Source organism: Salvelinus fontinalis, chromosome 38, assembly GCF_029448725.1.
Source record: "Salvelinus fontinalis isolate EN_2023a chromosome 38, ASM2944872v1, whole genome shotgun sequence".
NCBI lineage: Eukaryota > Metazoa > Chordata > Actinopteri > Salmoniformes > Salmonidae > Salvelinus > Salvelinus fontinalis.
In genome coordinates this window covers 13,054,630-13,064,627 of record NC_074702.1, presented here as the reverse complement: position 1 = coordinate 13,064,627, position 9,998 = coordinate 13,054,630, and the positions used below count along the sequence as shown (strand labels likewise).

The 9,998-nt window shown below is 43.6% G+C and overlaps 1 pseudogene; it reads right to left on the bottom strand.

The window, feature by feature from the left end:
- Positions 1-9,267, bottom strand: part of LOC129837134 (nephrin-like) — a 78,549-nt pseudogene extending 69,282 nt beyond the window's left edge.
- Positions 9,268-9,998: the final 731 nt, after the last annotated feature.

Genomic DNA, 9,998 nt, shown 5'->3' with positions numbered 1-9,998 from the left:
GTCAGTTGTAATGTCCCTGTAAATGCTATGGGGAAACAAACACTGCCTACGTCTTCCTCTAGATGTCAGTAAGTGGTGACGCTTTGAATGGAGTCGATTGCGCAATCAGGGCCTGTATAAAACACCAATGACCGGAAGTAGCTTTCTTTTCGTCTCTGCGCCTGACGCACGATGGACGTCAGACTTGCCTCCTTCCAAGCTGTTGTTTAGCCAGTAATATTTCTCCGGTCATGTTTTTACTCGTTATAGGTGTTAAAAACATCATAAGGTAGTTAATTTAAACCGTTTTATAGCAATTTATATCCGTTTAGGGCGATTTTATGGCATTTCTGTGTGACGCACCTCGAGGAGCTGGGCACTTTTCGAGTGCATGGTGAACGTTAGTGGCCATTTCGACGGGACAAGAGGACATCTTTCGACCAAAAGACGATTAGACCGGAGAAAGGATTCATTGCCCAAGATTCTGATGGCAGTTCAGCTAATAGTAAGAACAATTTATGATGATAAATCGTGTTTCTGTCGAAAAATGTTAAACGCTTATGCCGCCATTTTCTTTGGGGTAGCTTCGCTTTGGCGCAACCTGTATTGAAAAGTAAGGATAATTAAAAAAATGTAATTCAGCGATTGCATTAAGAACTAAATTGTCTATCAATCGCTGTCCACCCTGTATTTTTTTGTCAAGTTTATGAGTATTTATGTATAAGACTAGATCACTGTCCAATATGGCGCCCGACATTTTCTGACCAGCTTGACTACTTTTCTCATTGTATAACCACGATTTTGGTGGCTAAATATCCACATTTTCGAACAAACTCTATATGTATGTTGTAATATGATGTTACAGGAGTGTCATCTGAAGAATTCTGAGGTTAGTGAAAAAATTAATACATTTTTGTGGTGATAATGCTATCTCTCTTTTTGCCGTGAATCAATGCTGGGGTAATGTTTGCACATGTGCTATGCTAATATAACGATTTATTGTGTTTTCGCAGTAAGACACTTAGAAAATCTGAAATATTGTCTGGATTCACAGGATCTGTGTCTTTCAATTAGTGTACACTGTGTATTTTTAAGAAATGTTTTATGATTAGTAATTAGTTAATACACGTTGCTCTCTGTATTTATTCTAGTTGAGTTGTGATGGTGGGTGCAATTGTAAACTATGATTTCTACCTGAAATATGCAAATTTTTCTAACAAAACCTATCCTATACAATAAATATGTTATCAGACTGTCATCTGATGAGGTTTTGTCTTGGTTAGTGGCTATCAATATCTTTATTTGGCCGAATTGGTGATAGCTACTGATGCAGTAAGAAAATCGTGGAGTAAGAAAATTGATGTCTTTTGCTAACGTGGTTAGCTAATAGATTTACATATTGTGTCTTCCCTGTAAAACATTTTATCAAATCAGAGATGATGGCTTGAATCACAAGATCTGTATCTTTCATTTGGTGTCTTGGACTTGTGATTTCATTAACATTTTATTTTATGATATCCCTGTAACTTTAGGCTAGGCTATGCTAGTCAGCTTTTGTGTTGGGGGGGATCCCGGATCCGGGTTAGGGAGGCGTTAGAGGTTAAAGATTTCCTTCATTTTGGGTCAGTCACAGTGGTCAGGTATTCTACCACTGTGTAATCTCTGTTTCGGGCCAAATAGCATTCTAGTTTGCTTGTTAAAAAAAAAAAAAAAAAATCCAATGTGTCAAGTAATTATCTTTTAGTTTTTTCTTGATTTGGTTGGTCTAAATGAGTTGCTGACATCTCTCTCTATCTCCATCACTCTCACTCTCTCTTGCCGCTTTCATTTTCCCTTTATTCACTTTTGAGGGGGACAATGGTGGTACACGCGAGGCTATTTCACATTCACATAGTCTGTAGTCACAGATGGCCTTTGTTTAGACGTCCTCTGTTAAGCCACTACCATCAGGTCCCCGTGGTAACTTCATTTAGGCCTATCACTGTGTCCTCTATGCATATCAAGGCTATACAGTGTAGACTTACTGCTACTATGTCTGTCATACAGCCAATGCAATTAAAGCTGACAGATGCACCGTTCACCCTCACAGCGAACAACCTGTCATTTGAAATATGTCACAGTAAAGAAAACCATCAAATTCACACACTTCTTAGAGCAACAACACAATTCTTGAACTCTTGGCCCCTTTGACCTGTTTGTGTGGCTTTTGTAGGCCTTCATTCTGCGACTGCATCTCGGTGTTCATAATGCAGACATATTCCTCATGTTCATCTTGTCCTATGGGTTGTCTACCACTCAATGGTTATGGTTTAATTTTGTAGCTTGTATACTGCGCCTGCTCAAGCTGTAAAAGCACATTTTGTCTTGGGCTACTACCCATGTGTGTTATCATTTTCTGTTTCCCTGTCATTATTTCTTACCCAATTTTGATATATTGCTTTTTCCCACCCGTTTCCCCCTACTATTAATATTTCCCTACTTTGTATTCAACTCTAACGCAAACGCCAACCCTAACCCTAGCTTCAAGTCCACAGCCTGGTTCAGCTCTAACCATCAACCACAACCCTAACTCTAACTCTAACCCCAACCCTCCCTGGGCTCTCACCTCTCTTAGGGTCCCCCAACAGGCTGTAGTGAGGGAACCCCAGCAGGCTCTGTTGTGAACCCAGAAGCAGGCCATCCTTCACCCACTGGACAACCCCTGAGGGCCTCAGCACCTCACACCTCAGCGTCAGCGTAGTCCCCGCACGCACCGTCATGTTCTTGGGCTGGGTCCTGAACGCCTGCTTGGCCCCCACCTCCACCACACCTGAAGAAGAGAGGGAGGGAAAGGAGGGAAGATGGTGAGAGGATGGAGAGAAAAGAGGGAAAGGAGGGAGGGATGGGTTAGGGGGATTGTAAAATGGATGGAGGGAGAGGAGGAGGCTTAAAAGATGGAGAGGAAGAAGGGAAAGTTAGGAAGGCAGGGGATGAGGGCTCAAATAAACACGGTAGTCGGGCCACCTTATTCATCACATCATATGTTTTATTGACGGGAAATTGGAGCAGTTCGGCCCTACAAATGAGTCAATAATGTAATTACTACGAATTAAACCCCTCCTCGGTCCAGGAGATAAAGAATGGACAGGAAGAGAGGGCGAGAGGGATGGGAGGGACCGAGCACTCGTTCACCCATTGCTTTTTCTTCACTGTCGATGTCCCTTCGGCTAATTCCTACAGATGAGAGTAATGATATTTGGTTTAATGCCCTCGTTTGTCATATTGTATGTGGTGTGGGGGTGTCAGGGGGTAGGGGTGGGCAATCCCTCACTCCCTGTATAAAGTGAAACGCTCCGGTACACTGCACTGGTGGCTGGAAGGTAACCTTACCGCCACTCAGTCAGCCTGGTAGTGAGTGAGTGAAGTGGAGGCTAGAACAATGAGACCAGGATCACAAGGTAATGCGATTGTAGCTCTGCATGCAAAGTCCTATGCTAATTAGGGACCCTAATATATAAGCATGCATCTTACTTTTAAACTATGCAGTGGAGAGGAGAGCAGATATTTACACCGCCTAATTTTGGAAGGTTGTTTGAATCTTGACCCTCTTTGAGCCAAACACAAAGTTGTTTGCGAACTGCATGCTCGGCTGCGCCTCGGCAACGTGAGTGAGAGGGAGAACTCTCAGATCAAGGGGACATCAGTCACCTCACGTCAAACGTGAAGGGCAAGATTGGCCATTATAGACGTCGCATACAAACAACCAGCCACAAAATCACATTTGCATATCAGTTTACATAAATTAATACACAACAATTTTGTGTACCAACGAGCAGTAAAAGGAAGTTGAAAGACAAACAGGAACAAAATGGATTCTTCTCTTCTTCTACTGCCACTACCTAGAGAGGTGCATGGGGGATGGAAGTGGTAAGACAGGCAAACACCGTAGGCCATTGATTTCCTTTCCCCATCCAAGGATTTGGTGTCTATTTGAACGAGATAATGGCTTGGAATTATGCTATGGAGCTGATGCTGCCCACAAAGCTCTATGGCCTTCGCTGTTGCAACGAGATAGAAGCAGAGGCTAGCCATACTCTGGAGTAGAAGCTGAACAGCTGTAAAAAGCATCTGTAATAATTGCAGTTGAAGTTATTAGTATCAAAACATTGGACAGGGTCAAAAGAAAGCAAGTAGAGGTCATGCGAAGATGATACCTGTCACCTGTTAACTTACTGTACACTGTCTCTCTGTTTCTCTCTGTGATGTTTTCAAAGGCAGGAGAGAGAGAATGTAAATGTAAATCCATGCTATCAGACCTCATTAACTTTAAATAATTATGCCAGCAGTACAGTGGGATCTGTTCCATTAACAGATTAGTGTGGATGATACATATTGCTTGTGATTGTTAGATTTATTTTGGAGGTGATTTACTGTATGTGTCAGTAAATGTACTGTAACTGCATAATGATGCTATGAACACTGGAACTAGATTTATTTCACAGAGCAAAGGCTTACAAGTACTGTGGGATTTCATGTTGATTGACGGCCACCATTTTTTAATATGATTTACAAAATAATCCGAACAGATGTCATTGTCTGAGGAGTTCCAGCAGCAGTAAACAGACGGTCACAGATTATCATTGTCTGAGGAGTTCCAGCAGCAGTAAACAGACAGTCACAGATTGTCATTGTCTGAGGAGTTCCAGCAGCAGTAAACAGACAGTCACAGATTGTCATTGTCTGAGGAGTTCCAGCAGAAGTAAACAGACAGTCACAGATTGTCATTGTCTGAGGAGTTCCAGCAGCAGTAAACAGACAGTCACAGATTGTCATTGTCTGAGGAGTTCCAGCAGCAGTAAACAGACAGTCACAGATTGTCATTGTCTGAGGAGTTCCAGCAGCAGTAAACAGACAGTCACAGATTGTCATTGTCTGAGGAGTTCCAGCAGCAGTAAACAGACGGTCACAGATTGTCATTGTCTGATGAGTTCCAGCAGCAGTAAACAGACAGTCACAGATTGTCATTGTCTGAGGAGTTCCAGCAGCAGTAAACAGACAGTCACAGATTGTCATTGTCTGAGGAGTTCCAGCAGCAGTAAACAGACAGTCACAGATTGTCATTGTCTGAGGAGTTCCAGCAGAAGTAAACAGACAGTCACAGATTGTCATTGTCTGATGAGTTCCAGCAGCAGTAAACAGACAGTCACAGATTGTCATTGTCTGAGGAGTTCCAGCAGAAGTAAACAGACAGTCACAGATTGTCATTGTCTGATGAGTTCCAGCAGCAGTAAACAGACAGTCACAGATTGTCATTGTCTGAGGAGTTCCAGGAGCAGTAAACAGACAGTCACAGATTGTCATTGTCTGAGGAGTTCCAGCAGCAGTAAACAGACAGTCACAGATTGTCATTGTCTGAGGAGTTCCAGCAGCAGTAAACAGACAGTCACAGATTGTCATTGTCTGAGGAGTTCCAGCAGCAGTAAACAGACAGTCACAGATTGTCATTGTCTGAGGAGTTCCAGCAGCAGTAAACAGACGGTCACAGATTGTCATTGTCTGAGGAGTTCCAGCAGCAGTAAACAGACAGTCACAGATTGTCATTGTCTGAGGAGTTCCAGCAGCAGTAAACAGACAGTCACAGATTGTCATTGTCTGAGGAGTTCCAGCAGCAGTAAACAGACAGTCACAGATTGTCATTGTCTGAGGAGTTCCAGCAGCAGTAAACAGACAGTCACAGATTGTCATTGTCTGAGGAGTTCCAGCAGCAGTAAACAGACAGTCACAGATTGTCATTGTCTGAGGAGTTCCAGCAGCAGTAAACAGACAGTCACAGATTGTCATTGTCTGAGGAGTTCCAGCAGCAGTAAACAGACAGTCACAGATTGTCATTGTCTGAGGAGTTCCAGCAGCAGTAAACAGACAGTCACAGATTGTCATTGTCTGAGGAGTTCCAGCAGCAGTAAACAGACAGTCACAGATTGTCATTGTCTGAGGAGTTCCAGCAGCAGTAAACAGACAGTCACAGATTGTCATTGTCTGAGGAGTTCCAGCAGCAGTAAACAGACAGTCACAGATTGTCATTGTCTGAGGAGTTCCAGCAGCAGTAAACAGACAGTCACAGATTGTCATTGTCTGAGGAGTTCCAGCAGCAGTAAACAGACAGTCACAGATTGTCATTGTCTGAGGAGTTCCAGCAGCAGTAAACAGACAGTCACAGATTGTCATTGTCTGAGGAGTTCCAGCAGCAGTAAACAGACAGTCACAGATTGTCATTGTCTGAGGAGTTCCAGCAGCAGTAAACAGACAGTCACAGATTGTCATTGTCTGAGGAGTTCCAGCAGCAGTAAACAGACAGTCACAGATTGTCATTGTCTGAGGAGTTCCAGCAGCAGTAAACAGACAGTCACAGATTGTCATTGTCTGAGGAGTTCCAGCAGCAGTAAACAGACAGTCACAGATTGTCATTGTCTGAGGAGTTCCAGCAGCAGTAAACAGACAGTCACAGATTGTCATTGTCTGAGGAGTTCCAGCAGCAGTAAACAGACAGTCACAGATTGTCATTGTCTGAGGAGTTCCAGCAGCAGTAAACAGACAGTCACAGATTGTCATTGTCTGAGGAGTTCCAGCAGCAGTAAACAGACAGTCACAGATTGTCATTGTCTGAGGAGTTCCAGCAGCAGTAAACAGACAGTCACAGATTGTCATTGTCTGAGGAGTTCCAGCAGCAGTAAACAGACAGTCACAGATTGTCATTGTCTGAGGAGTTCCAGCAGCAGTAAACAGACAGTCACAGATTGTCATTGTCTGAGGAGTTCCAGCAGCAGTAAACAGACAGTCACAGATTGTCATTGTCTGAGGAGTTCCAGCAGCAGTAAACAGACAGTCACAGATTGTCATTGTCTGAGGAGTTCCAGCAGCAGTAAACAGACAGTCACAGATTGTCATTGTCTGAGGAGTTCCAGCAGCAGTAAACAGACAGTCACAGATTGTCATTGTCTGAGGAGTTCCAGCAGCAGTAAACAGACAGTCACAGATTGTCATTGTCTGAGGAGTTCCAGCAGCAGTAAACAGACAGTCACAGATTATCATTGTCTGAGGAGTTCCAGCAGCAGTAAACAGACAGTCACAGATTGTCATTGTCTGAGGAGTTCCAGCAGCAGTAAACAGACAGTCACAGATTGTCATTGTCTGAGGAGTTCCAGCAGCAGTAAACAGACAGTCACAGATTGTCATTGTCTGAGGAGTTCCAGCAGCAGTAAACAGACAGTCACAGATTGTCATTGTCTGAGGAGTTCCAGCAGCAGTAAACAGACAGTCACAGATTGTCATTGTCTGAGGAGTTCCAGCAGCAGTAAACAGACAGTCACAGATTGTCATTGTCTGAGGAGTTCCAGCAGCAGTAAACAGACAGTCACAGATTGTCATTGTCTGAGGAGTTCCAGCAGCAGTAAACAGACAGTCACAGATTGTCATTGTCTGTGGAGTTCCAGCAGCAGTAAACAGACAGTCACAGATTGTCATTGTCTGAGGAGTTCCAGCAGCAGTAAACAGACAGTCACAGATTGTCATTGTCTGAGGAGTTCCAGCAGCAGTAAACAGACAGTCACAGATTGTCATTGTCTGAGGAGTTCCAGCAGCAGTAAACAGACAGTCACAGATTGTCATTGTCTGAGGAGTTCCAGCAGCAGTAAACAGACGGTCACAGATTGTCATTGTCTGAGGAGTTCCAGCAGCAGTAAACAGACGGTCACAGATTGTCATTGTCTGAGGAGTTCCAGCAGCAGTAAACAGACGGTCACAGATTGTCATTGTCTGAGGAGTTCCAGCAGCAGTAAACAGACGGTCACAGATTGTCATTGTCTGAGGAGTTCCAGCAGCAGTAAACAGACAGTCACAGATTGTCATTGTCTGAGGAGTTCCAGCAGCAGTAAACAGACAGTCACAGATTGTCATTGTCTGAGGAGTTCCAGCAGCAGTAAACAGACAGTCACAGATTGTCATTGTCTGAGGAGTTCCAGCAGCAGTAAACAGACAGTCACAGATTGTCATTGTCTGAGGAGTTCCAGCAGCAGTAAACAGACAGTCACAGATTGTCATTGTCTGAGGAGTTCCAGCAGCAGTAAACAGACAGTCACAGATTGTCATTGTCTGAGGAGTTCCAGCAGCAGTAAACAGACAGTCACAGATTGTCATTGTCTGAGGAGTTCCAGCAGCAGTAAACAGACGGTCACAGATTGTCATTGTCTGAGGAGTTCCAGCAGCAGTAAACAGACGGTCACAGATTGTCATTGTCTGAGGAGTTCCAGCAGCAGTAAACAGACGGTCACAGATTGTCATTGTCTGAGGAGTTCCAGCAGCAGTAAACAGACGGTCACAGATTGTCATTGTCTGAGGAGTTCCAGCAGCAGTAAACAGACAGTCACAGATTGTCATTGTCTGAGGAGTTCCAGCAGCAGTAAACAGACAGTCACAGATTGTCATTGTCTGAGGAGTTCCAGCAGCAGTAAACAGACAGTCACAAATTGTCATTGTCTGAGGAGTTCCAGCAGCAGTAAACAGACAGTCACAAATTGTCATTGTCTGAGGAGTTCCAGCAGCAGTAAACAGACAGTCACAGATTGTCATTGTCTGAGGAGTTCCAGCAGCAGTAAACAGACAGTCACAGATTGTCATTGTCTGAGGAGTTCCAGCAGCAGTAAACAGACAGTCACAGATTGCAAAAACAACAACCTTGACAGCCTAGTGATTCGACAGCGTATTTTGAGAAAACGATTAGCCACTCGTCACAGGATCCTTCTCTTCTGACAATGTTTTGTTGTTAAGCTGTCCTGTTTCTGCTCCCATTCAGTTGGTTTTGCTCTTCTGAGAACCAGCTGATCCATTGGCAAGGCAGCGTAATGGGCTAGAATGGTAATGGTGAGGCCTTAGCACAATGTCTAATTGTATCAATGTGATTGTCGATAAATAACAATCCATTGCCAGAAGTGTGCAATGCAAGGTAAGTGAAAAGCAAGGGGTATTAGCGAGGAACAATTCCTGTGCTGCATACAATTATCAACAACACTACAACAGTCCACAGAAACCTTGATGCAAACTCATCCATTGAGTTGAACAGAACTCTAGGTTATGCCTCTCATCAAGGCAATGAGAGCACAGTGCTATAGAGTAGTATAATGGTGTGTAACTTAACAGAAGACCTTGCTGAGTTCGAAAGGTGACAATAGGTCCATTGTGGCTGTTTTTCTTACCCCATTGCAGAGTGAGGAGAAGAAGAAGTGGACGAGAGCACGTTGTTGATGAGAAACCCATCTCAAATCTCAGGCTCCAATCATTTAATCCAGGCCCTGCGGAATCCTGAAACGACAAATCACAGAGCAGACAGACAGTGAATGTTGGTGAAAGTTGAGTTAGTCAAGGCTTAGTTGACTCAATGTCAAGTTTTGAGTTACCGAGCACATACAAAGTATTCTCAAAGCCATAGCCATATTGTTCTAGCTACTGTAGCTAGCTATGTTGGTGAAGACAGACTAACCTGTTTACTGATCATTGGATGACTCTTGCATGCACTAGTAAATTAACCCATCCACAGTTTTGATTTAAATCCATGAGTAACACTATGTCTACGTCCATTACATTCTGTTCTAATCTAACACTCCCCCTCTGCCTGTTTCTTTTGGAAAGGGACCCGATGTGCATTTTAAGTTAGTTTGCAATCAATCAATTTATCTGTCATGGTTGGAACAAATAATAGTGATTTACTTGATTGAAAACTAAACATTTTCTCATCTGAATAAACAAATTGAATTAAAAGCAATGGTTCTTTGAGGCATCTCCCCTTAGTCGATTAGTTGCACTCCAACAGGCTTTGATAAAAATTAGCTCACACTCAATTATTCCTGGCTCTCAGAAACATCAGTGCATTTCAGAGCCCCCAACATACACTTTGAACACACAAGGGCAATTTGCTCCCCCTTCACCATATTAGATGTCTGTTCTGATCTCTCACCCCCCCCCCCCCCCCCCCGCCCCTCTCTCTCTCT